Below are 15,982 nucleotides of genomic sequence, written 5' to 3'. Positions count from 1 at the left end.
TCTACAGTGCTTCCCTCCAGTGCTATGCTAGCTCTAAGATACCGCTTCCCAATGTGATTGTATTGTGTTGAGACTTAATCTGTGTTCAAGAATCTGAGCGTCAGGCTGAATGCCACTGAATCAACTCAGTGATCGCAATTACAACATGGGACACCCCAGGGGACTGTGCTCGGTCAGAGACTGAGAAGTAAGATGGGGTCTTTGGAAGGGTGAGAAAAGGGGGGGGTGGCAGAGAGGGAGAGAGACAGAGACAGGGATCGGGAGGGGGTGAAAGGGAAAGCGACAGATGGTGGAAGGAGAAATGCAGGAAAAGGATTGAGTGTCACTCTGCTGGTGGCTGGTTGAGTAAAGGCAGGAGGGGGGATCAGAGAAGGACAGGACCTGTAAAGCAGATCATAACCAGTCCGCTCTGTAATCTGCTCCAGTATCTGGCCTCTTCTCCATCTGTACCTCTGGACACATCTAGCAGGACTTCTTTAGAGGATCTCACAGTTCCAAACTGCTCTTTCAAGCTCGTCGGGCCTGCTAAAGCTGTCCAGGCTTTTTGGAATTCAGAGGTCCTGTCCAGGATGAGGTGGTTGGAGACAGTACGATCGTTGTTTAAAGGGGGCAGTCGCAGTGCCCCGGTGACCCCCACCTCCAGCCCATGCATGCCCTCAAAGAAAGACCACTCGGCCAAGCAGGTAAGAGACTAGAAGGGACAGAGATCAGGCATAGATTTTTAATATAAGTTTTTAGTGCTGGATTCATGTGATGCTTCATTTGGGAAATAATAATAAATAACAATTATAAATAAATAATAATAATTTAAATAAATTCAGATTTTTATTTTTGAAATAAACATATGTATATATTTTTTAGCTCAGAATGCAACAAATTCATAAACTCATGATCAGTTTATGCAGTCATAGTTGCAATGCATTCTGATGATGATTGTTAGCGACCTTAATCCATGAAGCATCAGTCATTTTGTACAGAACATAAAGTCCCTCTATGTGCGCATGTATATGTGTGTTTTAATCGTAAGCGCTCTGTTTGGATTTGCTTTGTCTGGATTTCACGGCGTGCTTCAAATGCTTTAAGTCCTGCAGGCTGGTTGATGACACATTTATTGTATGATAATATCTTTATGGCTTCCAGGCTTATCTCTGAGAAGCACCCATAAATTCTCAATCAGAAATTTAATACCCCTTTCCCTCAATGTCATACTTAACATTAAGAGCTTCATGCCAAAGTGCAGCCACACAGTATTGCAGCACATTATTATTATTATTATTCATTTTTCATTTGACAATGCCCTGATCAGTCAAGGACCATCCATTTTTAGTTTCTGTGACAATTATTTCATTTCATTTTATTTTATTTTATTTTATTTTATTTTATTTTATTTTATTTTATTTTATTTTATTTTTTCATTTATTTTTAATATATTTACTTGCCATTTGTATGTGTATGTATATTTTTTTTTACTTTTTTTTTTTTTTACTATTATTAATTTATATCAATAATTTCATATTTCAAATTTTAATTTGTATTAATTTAGTTCTTAGAAATGATTAGACACTGTTTTCAGCCTTAAAATATAGTATCAAACACATCTGAAAGACATCTGATGTGTAAAAAAAGCAGATTTTTGTCTAGTGTTACAGGAATGTCAATTAGGCATCACATGTGGACATTGAAATGTGAGTTTGAGTGTTGAGATATGTGGGTGGTGAGGTTTGTGCCATGTTTGGACAATCTCACGGCAAATGAAGATCAGCCAGCACATGTTAATTGACTGTGTTCTCCCAGACGAGGACTACAGGAACCGACTCGAGGTCTGACAAGGGCTTAGCGCCTGCCTGCATTAGTCTAATGACGGATAATGACAGCTCAACAACCCACTCAGCACAGGACCAGCACACCCACCATCAACGATTTATGACCTCTTACCGTCAAATCACCTTGATGTCTAAAAACCACTTCTGGGAAAAAAAATAATAATTCAGTTATCGCTCATTATGTTTGTATGATATCCCAAGAGAAAAAGTTTGAGAAACTAAAGGAGGAGGAAAGAGTAGAAGAAAAGTTGTTGTTCTTGGTCCTTTAATGTCTTGTAAAGGATCTAAAGGTGGCTCAGTCGAGTCTGAATCGAGATGTGGACTCAGCCTTGACCAGACTCTACACTCTTCTTGACTCTGACTTGAATGATCTGGTCTCGACTACAACACTAAAAAATGCTTTGTCTGTTATAGATCAACAGGTAGAGCACTGCACTTACAATACAAAGGTCATGGGTTCAATTCCCAGGTATAACGCACATTCCGAGAAAGCATATATTTTGAATGTATTGCAAATCATTTTATAACAACTGTGATGAACTTTCTTTGTCAGTGTCTGTATTCTTATCACAGTCCATTTTTACTCAATCTCTCCCTCTACTCACTAACCTCGAAGGAATGAGTACTCTAGCCAGATTTTAACAACCATTATTTTCTTTTTTTTCCTCTGTAACTACCACACTTGTCCATCACTGTCAACCACAACACTAGATTCAGTTTAGATTCTGCCAGAAAATGCTCTGCTCCATTTACGTATTCATGGGAGAAAACGCTGAGTCAGTGCTACTTTAAATCATCTCATTATATGCCCAAGCTGAAGAGCATACATCATAAAACGTTCCTGTTTACAGTAGTTTGGAGGAGTCGCATTGGACACATGCAGTCAATGATGCCTATTGATCATTTGATTGCATTGTAGACCGGGTGTGAAGGTTAGTCCTGGTTTGGTTACAAGAAAGTTATGCTACCTGCTCACTCAGCATCTTTGAGATTTGGCGGCACTGCTGCTATTTGTTCAAGCACTTTCAGCTGCTGTTGGAATAATTACCCAAATCACCCAGAACTAATGTTAGCGGGCCTCTCACAGATAGGAGGGAGCAAAATAAACTCTACTCTCTTTGCATCTTGTTCAGCCACTTTCTTTCTCTTGTTCACTCTCTCTTGTTCTAACATTCAACACATGGGAGGTCTGCTGCCAGACCTGAGACTAATCATGGGAGATCAGTGCCAATGAGATGAATGGGAATTCTAATAGCTAGCCTTTGCTAACTGGTTTTGAGGAAGATTTGGGTTGGTTTCAGTCAGTTACCACCTAAAAACATTCACACAAAAAAGGAGTAAAGTCCGATTTCACTTTGCTTTCAAGGCTATAATGGCTCCATGCTTCTAGGTCATTACCTCAGAGAGGAAATTAAAGACAGTGAGCTAACTTGTGTTTGGGTCTTTCAATTTGACGCTACCAGTCTGGTCGGGTCAGGTCGGGTCGGGTTAAGTCACAGGGCCTCATTTACAGGCTGAATTCAGGCTTCAATTCAATGCCTGTGCAAACCTCTAACACACACAATGAGCCTCCAGTTCCTCAGAATGCATTATGCGGAGTAAATGAGGGCTATTAACAAAATTAACCTTTGACTTCAACTCTCTGCTCTTTTCCCTTTCCAGGCAAAAAGGGCCTGATGCTTATTTAGGCAAAAGCATCAGCCCTAAAATATCTGATTTTAGCTATTGTCCAATGACTGGAATACTTCATTTTGTCGTGTTCCATGAAGTCTTGCATTTGTCATCCCTACATCTGCCTGGAGTTTAATGCACCCTGCAGTTTTTCATCCAGCCTCTGCAGAGCACAGCTTGACGTCTTGATGGTGCTGCCACGTCCATCTCTCTCTCCTCGCTTTCGTGTGGAGAAGCTCTCCGGGACGCTGGATGCTGACTAACAGCATGTGCGACTGCTTCGTCACACGTGTCAGTGGGTTGTTAGGATGCAGCTGCGTTTCTTTATCCGCTTCCTGGCTCATCTTTGTGTTTTCTTTTTGCAGCTCTTCTCCGCAGCTGCTGTGAGCTTGTGCTGATCTTTTCCAAGGAACAAATGAAGGGAAGAACTTCATCCCTCTCTTTTCGTCCTCGGTTCAGCGCTTCCCCTGTTTTCATGTAATCCTCCATGCGGCACATCCCAGATTAGCCAACCCACAGTGCCTTGCGACAAGGTCTCTAAATCTCATGCCTTCTCAATGGCTTGGAAAGAAGCATCGGCTACTGAAAGAGTGAAAGAGGAAGAAAAAGTGAATGTTACGCAATGCATTGTTCTTGGGAAAGTTTTGTGTAATCACTCCAGTGTGCCGCTAAATAAAATTGTGTGGGTTTGAAGATGATTATGTGCAAGCTTTCCCAGCATGGCTGGTTTGTTTGAGTGGTCTGTGCCTGTTTCCCAAAAGTGGGCCAACCAGAGTATACGATACCGACCTCGGATGAACTGGTCTAGTGTGATGTGGACTCTACCGCACAGATGCCCAGGTCTTCTCTTAAACCAGGATGCACCAACATTCTTCAAAACTGTCTATATTCTCGCGAGCGGGCTTAAACACTGTTCGAAATTGTAGGCCACCTTCCAAGGCCATAATCAGAGTGAAATCCGCACTCACAAGGGTCTCATTAAAAAGCACTTCATGAATGAATAGCTGCCGTGTGGCAGTGTGACTAGCTCTGACTCACTACTCCGTCAGAGCAAGTGGGATATTCCACATATTCTGAGGTTTCGATGGCATTCCTCTCTCTCTCTCTCTCTCTCTCTCTCTTCACTCCCTCCCTTTTCCTTTGATTTTAGTCCTTATTTTAACGTCCTGTGGCATTTTACAACTATATACTGCCAAAATATCCTAATTTGCCTGAGGCCTGGATATATATGTACTCGCATCAATCAAGTCACCATAGTTCAGCTTAAAGATGTCTACATTGGTTACTTGCAGCCAGGCATTTCCTGACTGTCGTATAGATAAATGAGCTTCATGATACAGTATTCTAGCAATACAGAATGAGGCATTTTGTTGACGGTATTCCAGTAATATGATAGGAAACACATTGATAAATGACAGACATTTATATTACCGTGTTGTAAGTTGATAGAGGAAAAACAGCTGTAATGAAAGGAGTTACATGAATTTAATTGGAAATTATGAAAAAGCATGGTTTCTTGAAATTTATTGGACATCAGAGTTGGCTGCTCTTAGCATTTATTTTAAAAAGATGCAAACCATCATCTATTATTTAGGTAATTATATCGTTGTGGTGCCAATTGCTGCAAAGAAATCCTGCCAGCAATTGGGAAAATTTTATAAAAAAATATCTTATGTTCTTCCTAACTGTAACAATACTTGTGGTAAATATAGAGTATTTCTTTATTTATTCTATAAATATATATACAAATATATATATTACACTGACAAAACTTTTCCAGACAAAAGTAAATTTTATTTATTTATTTACTTACTTGCTTTTTTGGGCTTGAATGAAATGAGCAAAAGAGAGAGAGAAATTAATTCATATGATATGTTAGATTGAATTTTTGCTTGATCATTGCACAGTAACAAAAGCAGTAACATTTTTCCACCAAATCAATAAATAAAGGCTTACACATAAATAAAAGTTGTCATAAATAAGCAGATTTACACCATTCTCTCTTCCTGTTCATAGTGTGACTCCTGTGGGACTGACACCTGTTATAGATATCAGCCAGTGCGGTCTCTGTCAACCTCTGTGTGTGAATATATGTTTATTTGGTTGTCTTTTGTCTGTTCTAATGGGAATACGGAAAACAAGGCTTTGTTTCACACAAGAAAACGCTCCGGTTACGTTATACGAGAATGTGTTTGTAATTATTTTGGCAGCATGAGACTCAAGTGTCATTGTTGAAGAATACTGTGGTTTTAATCCATGTTATGACAGCTCTTTTTACCACAGAGTATTAGCTATAGAGCGCAAGTTTTAAAGAACAGAGAAACTAAGCCATTCGCTTTACCAGCTCCTTCTGATACTAAGGGAAACCTCTGTGGATATTATATGGCATCCATTATGAAGCTTACTTATACATAGGTGCTTTTTAGAACATGATCCCATTCATTAGCACTTCTGGAATGCGATTTTTGTGTGTGTTTGTGTGTGTGTGTGTGTGTGTGTGTTTCTGTCAGACATGCATTTTTACAATTCTTTTTTTCTAGTCACTCTCATTTTTCCCCATCATCCTTTTTACCTGTTAACCATTACAACTGCTTTCCATCAAGTTTGTGAGCTCTCATCTGTGTTTGAAGATGCAAAATACACGTAGCTTTCTTAATTGTTTACCCGCACATTAGGCAGGCTATCGACAGATCAGACTCTTTGCTTATGCTTTGTATCACAGCATGTGACCGTTTCCCCATTGGCATGTCTACTTAGCTTTTATAATCTCAAACGTACTGTCCTTAAACAAATACTTGATGCAAAATGAAAATTTCCATACTCACTCACATTGTTCCAAATTCATACAACTTATGTTCTGCCGTTAAGCACAAAAAGAAAACATTTTGTATAATGTGAATACTTTCTTCCTCTTGACTGTCATATCTCATATTTTTAGGCTAAAAAAGCACCGCAAAAGTGTTTTATATAATGCATGCATCTTAATTCTTCTGAAGCCATGCAAAAGTTTTGTATCTCAAATATGAAATATGAAAATCTCAAATATGATTTTCATATAACCACTATTTAACATCAGTGACACTAAACTCCAATGGTTCTCAACTGTCACTTGTCCAATTCCATGGCTTGGAATAACATGAAGGTACGTAAATGACAAAATGTTTATTTTTTGGATGAACGCTCAGAATGCTTTTTAATGCTTGGTTGCAGAAGAACTTCGTTTTTAATCAGCCTCTCTATCCATTCTTACTATGCATTCAAAGGGACAGGCTTACACAATGCTGCTGTGAGCAAAGTTGTCCACTGAGTTTTCTGCTATAGAAGTCTTCCCTTCAGATCTATAGCCCACACAGTCTCTGTTCATTTATATTGGATCAGCAGAGGTCTACAGGGGAAAGATCTTCTTCTTCTGCGAGCATGTCAGTGCCAGTTTTAGATATACTCTATAGTCCAACGCAGACAGTCTTGTTTTTAATGGTGGACTGCAGTGTTTTACAAGCAGACATAATGCCTTGAAGTTCAGTGCCTGGAATAGTCACAGGCTTTCGTGTTTAGAACAGTTGTTATCTGTATTTCTGCAGATACCCAGCTGTGTTTGGAGCCCCAAAATGATTAGATTAGAGTTTGTCTGGATACTGCAGTCTGATTCATGCCATGGAAGGGATAGCAGTATCATTCAAGCAAATTAGCAGTGTATCCGTCACGCTTTGACTCGATAACATGCTGTAACCTGAGGTTGGATTTTGGTTGCAATGGAACGCAATCCTTATGTGTTGACATTGCTCTAATTTTGCCCAATGAATTTCACAAAACCTGCTAAAACCATGTACCAAATCACTCAAAAATCAACAGGAAAGAAATAAAAGAACTTGATATATATATATATATATATATATATATATATATATATATATATATATATATATATAGGCTATTATAAATTATTATTATTATTTTTATTTTTTATTTTATTTTTTTTTAAATATGCTGTTGCAATTTGAAACAGAAACAAAAGATATTCTCTTAATTGAATGTACTATTTTATTTTGTAGTTAATATAAAGTATTTTATTTTATTTTAAACCAGCATCATTTAACAGCAGTAATATATTTATTTAGCATAATGATTTTTACGATAATAAATGAGGTATAAATAATAGCAGTAGTCAGAATTGCATCTTAAAATACACTTTTTTTTTTTTCTTTTTTTGATATGACCCGGATATGTTCTTGACAGGTTTCGTGAGATTACCTCACACACTGATCATCACGTCAGCCATGGGGACTACGAAATTTCTGCCACTAAAAGAGTTGCACCAGGATAACAGAGCCTTGGCTTAGCCCTGGAACCTCACGACCTCGATCTGTTGTCCATGCCAGCTCACCACAACAGTTTGTCCATACGTCAGCCTTTAAGTGTACTCTGTTACCATAATTAGTAGGTGCAATCCCATTTGTGCAAACATTCAGTGGAGCATCTCGCTTGCATTTGCCAAAAGTGTTTCCCCCCTCTGCTATTAGCTGCCTGCCGAGTGTATTTCTCCATGCTCCCGTTCAGCGTCTCCAGTGGTATTACGCTGAGAGAAGCTCTTTCCCACTCATGAGGCCCGGCCAAGCCCGAGCTCCCCACTGACCTCATGTTTAAGTGGGTGTGCAGAGAATGTTGCTCTGGGTTAAAAGAAATAAAAAGAAGGAAAACTACAAACGACTGAGGAAAATCATTACGTGGATCTAATTATGGCTTCTGTCTCACCCTGCATTTACTGTTTTTGAGGTTTTCTGTAAGCCATATTTAGCTGATTTATACATTTATTCATGGCCTTTTTGTTGTTTGTGCATGTGTTAGTGTATTTGTGTTTTTCTGTCATTTGCACTTGGCTGTGTTGAAGCTTTTCTGTGGTGCATGAACATTTTTCAGTGCATCAATGTATCAATGAATGTCTTTCTGTTTCTACATAGAGAACATGCATTTATTGATTTATTTGCAACATCTCGTTCTTTTTCTGAATGAAACTTATAGTATGTTTTTATTTGATTTTTTCTGTTTATATATGTGTGCTGTGTATGGAGTGCTGAAAATGGTAAATCTGCAATCGAAGCATAACACTCGGGAGGATTTCTTTGAAATTAACATTCTGAGAGTAAAAAAAAAGAGAGATTTCTTGTGTATTTGTGGTAATTTCACAGCTCAGTGATCAGAGTATTTCCCAGAGAGCCTCCTGCCTTTGAATCTGAGATCTTACTGGCTGTTGAAAATCAAACTCAAGCACAGTCCCTCATGTGACTTGGTCCTAATTTAAGAAAGTTTACCCTACAAGCATTAGAGACACTAAAACACTATTATATGGATGCTCATATTTACCTATTGAGATTTTCATTGTAAAACCATTGCCATTAAAAGGTTCTCCATTTGATGCCATAACAAGTTCCACTCTAGGTACTGTAATTCTGGAACAGAAAATATACTTTATTTTACTAAAATTGTTTGGCTGTATACTTGATTTTATGCACCTGTTAGACATCAGTGTTGCTGAAATAGCCAAACCCAGTAATTAGACATGGGTGTTCACATATTTTTTGGCCATGTAATGTATACAGTTGATGCATTTTTTAGTGTTTACTGTATATACTGCTTTATATCTTATAGTACATTAAGGTAAAATATCTGGGCTTGATGGATACTGCTATCTTTATATCACTATTGCACCCTTGAGCAAGTTGCTGCTGGGAGACTGCTACCTGTGATAATTTCCTAATCAAAAGATCCAACAGGAATGCTAATGGAATATCTGTCATAATATTTATTCCTGAAAGAGATCAATTAAGAATTTTATAATTGTATTTTCCCCAGGAAATCCAGTAGGATCTGTGGTGTAAAATGAAGAGAGAAGTCAATGAGTGTGGTGCCAAACCTTGGGGAGGCATTTATTACCAACAAATAGATGAGCAAACGTCAAAAAAATGGAATTAACTGTTCATGAGAAGGGATGCACTGTTTTTAAAATTCTGGCCAATACCAATTTGCCACTCTTTATTTTGACTGGCCAATTACCCATCAAAGGCAGATATCAAAATATCAATATTTTTTTGTGGAAATAATAAGTAAGTAAATGAACACCCTAAAAAGTATGAAAGACACATTGATTTTTAGATCTCTAAATATTACATTTAGCAGTGTTATTAATCTCTATTCATGCGGATATGCTAAATAACAAAAAAAGGTGTATGATTCATTTGCTACAAGAATTTAATTGGTCAGATGTCACATGATACATTTTTATACACCTGTTTTTGACAGTCCTCTTGTTAATTCAGTCCAGAGCACAGGTGTGTGTCATCACAATGTGATTTTAACAACTGTATGAATTCATTCTCGCAGCATCATTTGGTCAAAAGGTCCTGGTTTGGCTCAATTTTAGCTTGAACGGTAAGCTAGCTGTGTTTCTTTTTGTCTATTATGTTTTGTGTCTGCTAGCTTGATATGTGCCATGGCAGCATTTGTTTTGGTGGAAAATCATATCACAGCAGAGCAGAGTCATTATGCTCACAGTCCAATGAAGGATTCGCAACGTTTTGACAGAGCCTGTAAATACTTAACAGAATGCAGGTTTGCAGGCTTTTGTGAAGAATAATCAAGCATTTGGTTACCGTTTTTTTTTTTTTTTATCAAGAACAAAGCATGACGTCTCTGTCTTTGAATAAACAGGTACAATAGCAAGGGACACAACTGATTGGTCCGGGTCGCTGAGTGGAGAATATTGCTGGAGCCACCGTATCAGTAAAGCCAAACATGTGAAGCGAGTTCTACCACATTCTTTCCAGATAAGTAAGAAAAGCCCAAAAGTGGGACTAATTACTTACCGGGCTTTTGTTGAGGCCAAGAAAATGAAACCAGGAACATTCTGGTTTGTCTTAAAACGACAGGAGGTTGATGAGCCGATGCAGGAAGAGAAAACCCTGAATCTGCGGGAACGCCGTGGTGTGTTTGCGAAATTATCTGACTCGATCAATCACTGTGCGTCTAGACCTGCAGACAGTCTAATTTTCCTCATTGGATGAAAGCACTTTACAAATTGCATGCTGGACCGAATATTCTGTGATGTTGAGATAATGCATTCATCGGCTCTTTTGAAGACAGACAAAACTGATTGTTCTCCTCCAGCCAATCTTTTTTAGTATCAATCACCTCGCATAGAGTTTCTAAGCGCATTAATGTAAACAAACAGCAGGAAAGCTCTGCATAATAAGAAAATGTAATCTGTTGTGTGGAAAAACTGAACAGACTTACGAATGTGATGTCAAACCATTTGCATGATTCAATCTCCTTCAGAAAGCTTCTTTGAATATTGAAATAGTCCTTTAACTGGGAGATTGTTTGGAATGATACAGTCCCACTGAGATGTGATTGTCCTCTAGGTTCCTCTACATTAAAAGAAGCTTTCAATGAAGCTATTCAAATAAGCTTCACATTTCTACTTTTAAATCCTACTTTTAAAATTTGGCACTTTCAGCCCTTATGTTTGAGTAAATGGCTACGGTTCCCCTTCAGTTTTTCACTAGGGGCCGCGCTGCACACGTACACTCAGGATTAGACGGCCCTCATCCTCTCTCAGGCCTTTTATAGGTCTCTCCCCACGCGCCAGTGCCCACCCATAAATTATGAAGTGTTGGGTCATTCATAAGGCAGACATGGCACAGATTAGCACTGCTGTTTATGCTCTGGCAATGCCATGCCCTGTTCCCCGCTCAGGCCCTTAATTGGGCACCACGCGCTCTGGCTTCCTGCCGGTTCCAGCTTCCCATTTGGTTTTCGTCAGCAGCCCATAATGAAGAGAAATGAAGTGAGTGCTTTCACCTCTCAGCACCACACTACTTAGCCACATGGTCCCTGAACTTTAACTCAGAGTCTCTCAGGCCACAACTTGGCCATGGCATATCCATCTTAGAAACTGTTACAGGGCCCCTGTAACAACAGCAACATGGTGGCCATGTTCTCAAAATTGGGTGCAATTGGAAATATTGCTTCTAATGACTTTATCTGTTTGACACGTTCAAGCAGATTTTGATTAATTACCTTTGGACCCCTTAATCCAAAACACTGTGTTGTTATTGCCTTTTGGAGGCAAGTCAAGGTCTGATAAGATTGTCACAACAGTTTACATCCTGTTAATCTCGGCCGTGAGTTTGGGGGTAGCCCAGGCAAAAGAGTTTGTTCAAGTGAACAAGTACATGTGTAAGGGGAGAATGGGAGTGGGAACTCAAGACAATCTGAATATGTTGACGGAGGTGGGATTGTCGTGCCAAACCTAACACATCGCTGGACGCTGTTCCAGAGGCCGGACCTGCTTCCTGGCCAAACACAATACATCCAGTATTAGAAAACACAGCATCTCATGTAATCATGTCCTGGAGGCCACACGGTTCCAAGAGTTAAGCAAACAGGCTCTGAAATTCTCTGCTTTAACTATTAGATTCACGACATTTGGCAAGCAGAAGCCAGATGTTATTGGCTATGAGATTAGTAGATTGTAGACCTGGATATTGATTATTATATTTACATATTTCTGTGATGGCAAAGGACCACTTTGTATCCCAACAGTCATTTTATTCAGTTTTACAATTTTATAGCAGGGTTGTGCGTCATTCAGAACTGAGTTGAAAATGGCTTTGCAACAGTGTTATTGTTAAATTAAAATAAAGATGAAATAAAATGGGATATGAATATTTACCTAGTTCTGGAATGAAACTCTAGATGGGGCAAGGCTGATAAGTCTTTGACTCATTTGGTAGCGATCACATCATTATCTACATGGCACAGCTGATTGCATCAGCGTCCAATGAACTTTCAAACAAATACCGGGGTGTTTCTGGTAGCAGTATGCAGCGCGCTTTCAAAAATCCTCCACCTTCCCCAGCTCCACCTGTATAGATCTGCTACAGGGGTTAAATCATGTACGTTACATGTGCAGCAGCATGTCTTACATGCTCACAACACCATATCTGTAATGTACTGGCAGTAGCAAATCTCTGTACTTGCTCTGCAGCAGCAGCAGCAGCAGCAGCAGCAGCAGCGTAGACCAAATACATTAACATTGCCATATCCATTACCATGTCAATCTCGATTACCATACCAATCTTTTGAGAGTTGTCATGACAGAATTTGTGAAAACAGCTTAAATAAAAAAAACTAAAAAAACTTAAATGACAATAAGAAATGTTTAGTTGACAACTAACTGAAATAAATGTTTAAGTTGAAGTGCTAAAGTAAAAAAAAAAAAAGCAATATAGAAATATAGAAAAAATTATATAAAGCACTTGGCAAAATTACTCAAGCTTAAATTAATTTTAAAATGAAAACTGATAATCTAAAAATAAAAGCTAATTCAAAAATACTGTAATAATATATAAATAATACAAAAATTTTAGTTTCACAAGGTCACAAAAAGGATTAAAAAATGGCAATTCAAAATTGAATGTAAAGCAAGTACAATTAAAATTAATTGAAAATGTATGTAACTAATGTTTAGCTGGAAAAGGAACGATTTTGAACGTGGCTTCACAAAGCCTTGTTTAAGTTAAGTTTTGAAAAAAAGTTTAAAAAGTTTGCCTCACAGGTAGAGTTCCCAGAATGCACCTGTGTGCACCCGTCTTTTTCTTTTAACTCTTTAGCATGGTCAATACAATTTAGATTCACACTCACAACTGAAAGAGGGCCAGTTCTTCCATTCTGAATTTTGCCCAACCATGTTATGTAACGTGTGTTTTTGGCCTAACTTTCTTTGTAATATCAAGCATAAGCTAAGTCACGCTAAAATGTCTTTCCAAAGAAGTTCCCTAATCTTTGTGAATCTGATGTTTGAATATCTTTAGCGGAGAAGATTTCTTCAAAGCAGTGAACTGTGTGCGTGGGTGATTAGTAATAGAGCATAATGCATCTGATGTAAATACAGTATTTCGTAGCTAATGAGTCAGAATCCATTAGAGGGGCCTTTCTTCTTGCATCGCGGCCACTTGGGCATTTTAAGTTAGAGGAAGGCGCGGATTGAGACACTCATAGCTGATGATAACACAGAGCAGAGGCCCTTCGTAAACACACTGCTGTAGATGAAAGAGCCGTGCTCTTCACTCAAGCACACGCAAGGCTCTGATCTGTGTAAGTTGTGTGAGCAAAGCCCCATTAAGCTTTTAGCATGCTAACATACATAGGCCAAAGCGATGACTCCAAAATCTCTAACCCCCATTTAACAACACCTATCTGTTAATGAGGGACAGAGTGAAGAGGGATCATTTACTCTGCAGTTAAATGTCAGCGCTTCCATCCCATATAGGGGTATTTACACGGATTATACACAGCCATGCTCATGTTGTATGCAACTGTCTTCTGATGCTGCCAACCTGAGACTGTTTGTATCACAGCTTTTGGGGGTGATGATTGTATGATGATCCTGTTGCGCTGCAGGTAAACAGCTTCCCGAACTCGTTGAAGACAAACAGGAAGCTGCGTGATATGTTTGTCAAATGGGAAAAACTCTTTTTCCCATTTCCCTCTTAGGAGGGGTGCTAATTCTGACCACATTGACCACACAACTGCCTATATTTAGACAGAAAAATGGCCGACTGATTGACATGAATTAAGGATGCACAAGCACTGAAATTATGATACTGATAAGCTGATAATTATTTTTATGTTGTAGACAATTATAACCAATAAATTTCCGCTATTATACATCTATACTTGTTTTTTTGTGTGTTTTTTTTAAGGTAAAAAACAAAAAGGCTTTTTTTTTTTTTTTAAAAAAGGGCTCTAGTACACACTGAAAACAAAAGTAAATAGTTGCGTGAGCATAAAATGGACATTCAAACATAATTATCACAACATATATTAGAATTTGACATTTAAATAAATCATTAAAATAGGGGATTGGCCCCTGATTGGCCAAAGTAAATATATTTAAGAAATGTTATACTTTTTTTTTTACAATTATTGAAATATGTAAAATTAATTTAATGAAAATTTATACTATTTAATATAATATTCATTTTACGTTAAGGATGCACAGTATATTGGTAATCACCATAGACTGTAAAAAAAGATGGACGACGCCCCTTCGCTCTCTTCCATTGATGAGAACTGAAGCCGCCAGTGTCCTGATATGGCGCTGACATATTGGAACTTGAGTCTGCGCAGTAGCGATCTTGGGACCAGACCTGCGCTGTAGTGAGCAGGAAGTAAAGCCTCGAAATCAACGCTCCGCCCTCACTCTCGCAGAACGAACTCAGGGAGAGTCAATTCTGCACATTTTTAAAAAAATTGATTGCAGTACGACAAGAGGCTTGTTAAAATAAAGTAAATACAATCTCCTCAGTCCTCCGAAGATCCCGAAAAAAATGTCCGTTGGTGCTTCAGTGACTACTTCGCTCGAGAACCTGTCAATCACAGCTGTCAATCATGACGTGACACCACTGCATCACGTAACTAACTACGTAACTTCACGTAACTAACTAAAAACCAACTTATTTTTGAAACAGACACTTGAACTTACATCAGCGTGATAAAAACGACAGCAAATGAAAGAAACCACCTTTGGAAAAAAGATTTTTGAAGTGTAATTTAATTGTTTAGTTGGTCTCACATCCCGTTGAATAACACGGGGAGGCGGGGCTTATGACCTATACTAGGACCAGTCACCGGGGGGCGATCGAGACGTTTTGGCTTCACTTTTCAGGGCTTGTGCGGCACGCTTGGTAACCACAGATTCCTTTTTCTGGGACTAGTATTCTGAAATTGGATATAAACAGAGTTTACGAGTATGATGAAGTATATTTCAAGATTTGAAAAGATAAGTGTCTCAAACAAACCTTTGGATGTTTCAAAGATTTAATGCCACACATTGTTTATGATAGTTAGCTAGTAGTCTAGTTCTTAAACCTTAAGCCATGCTGTTCACCAACAAGATTTTAGCTGCTACAGATGGTCGACCAGCATGTACATTATGGTTAAACTTGATGGTTAAGTTAGTTAAGAAGCCTGTCAGAAACACCAGCATCAAACGCACATCACACGGTTCATAAATGTCTGTGGGTGTGCCGTCTGAGACCTGAAGCGGTCAGTGTGTGCAGACTGGGCTCAAAAACCGCAAACTCATCAAGACGAAGCCTCCAGACGAGCCAAACACCCCAGCGTAGAGCAGTGAGTGTTTGTAATGTAATGAGCTGGAAGAGAGTTAGCACACACCACATGGGAGGCCTCCAGTAATGACCTAGTGTCTCCACATCTGGAGCTGCTGAGCTGAGGCCTAAGCAAGGAACTGATAGTGGAGTACCACAGGAGCGCAGGCTTGTATTCTGAGCCTTTAATCAGAATCTCTCTCTCTAGGAGCACTGCTCCAGTGTTATGAGCGATCTGTAATGAGCAGGAGATGCAGCCACAGGTGACAGCACTGTATGTTTATCGCATGGAGAAACTGTGGGACTGAGTGCTATTTACAA

The sequence above is a fragment of the Abramis brama genome (genome assembly GCF_963993115.1).
Source record: "Abramis brama genome assembly, chromosome: 4".
Classification (NCBI taxonomy): Eukaryota; Metazoa; Chordata; class Actinopteri; order Cypriniformes; family Leuciscidae; genus Abramis; species Abramis brama.
The sequence above is the reverse complement of the archived record's forward strand: the minus strand, read 5'-3'. Positions refer to the sequence as shown.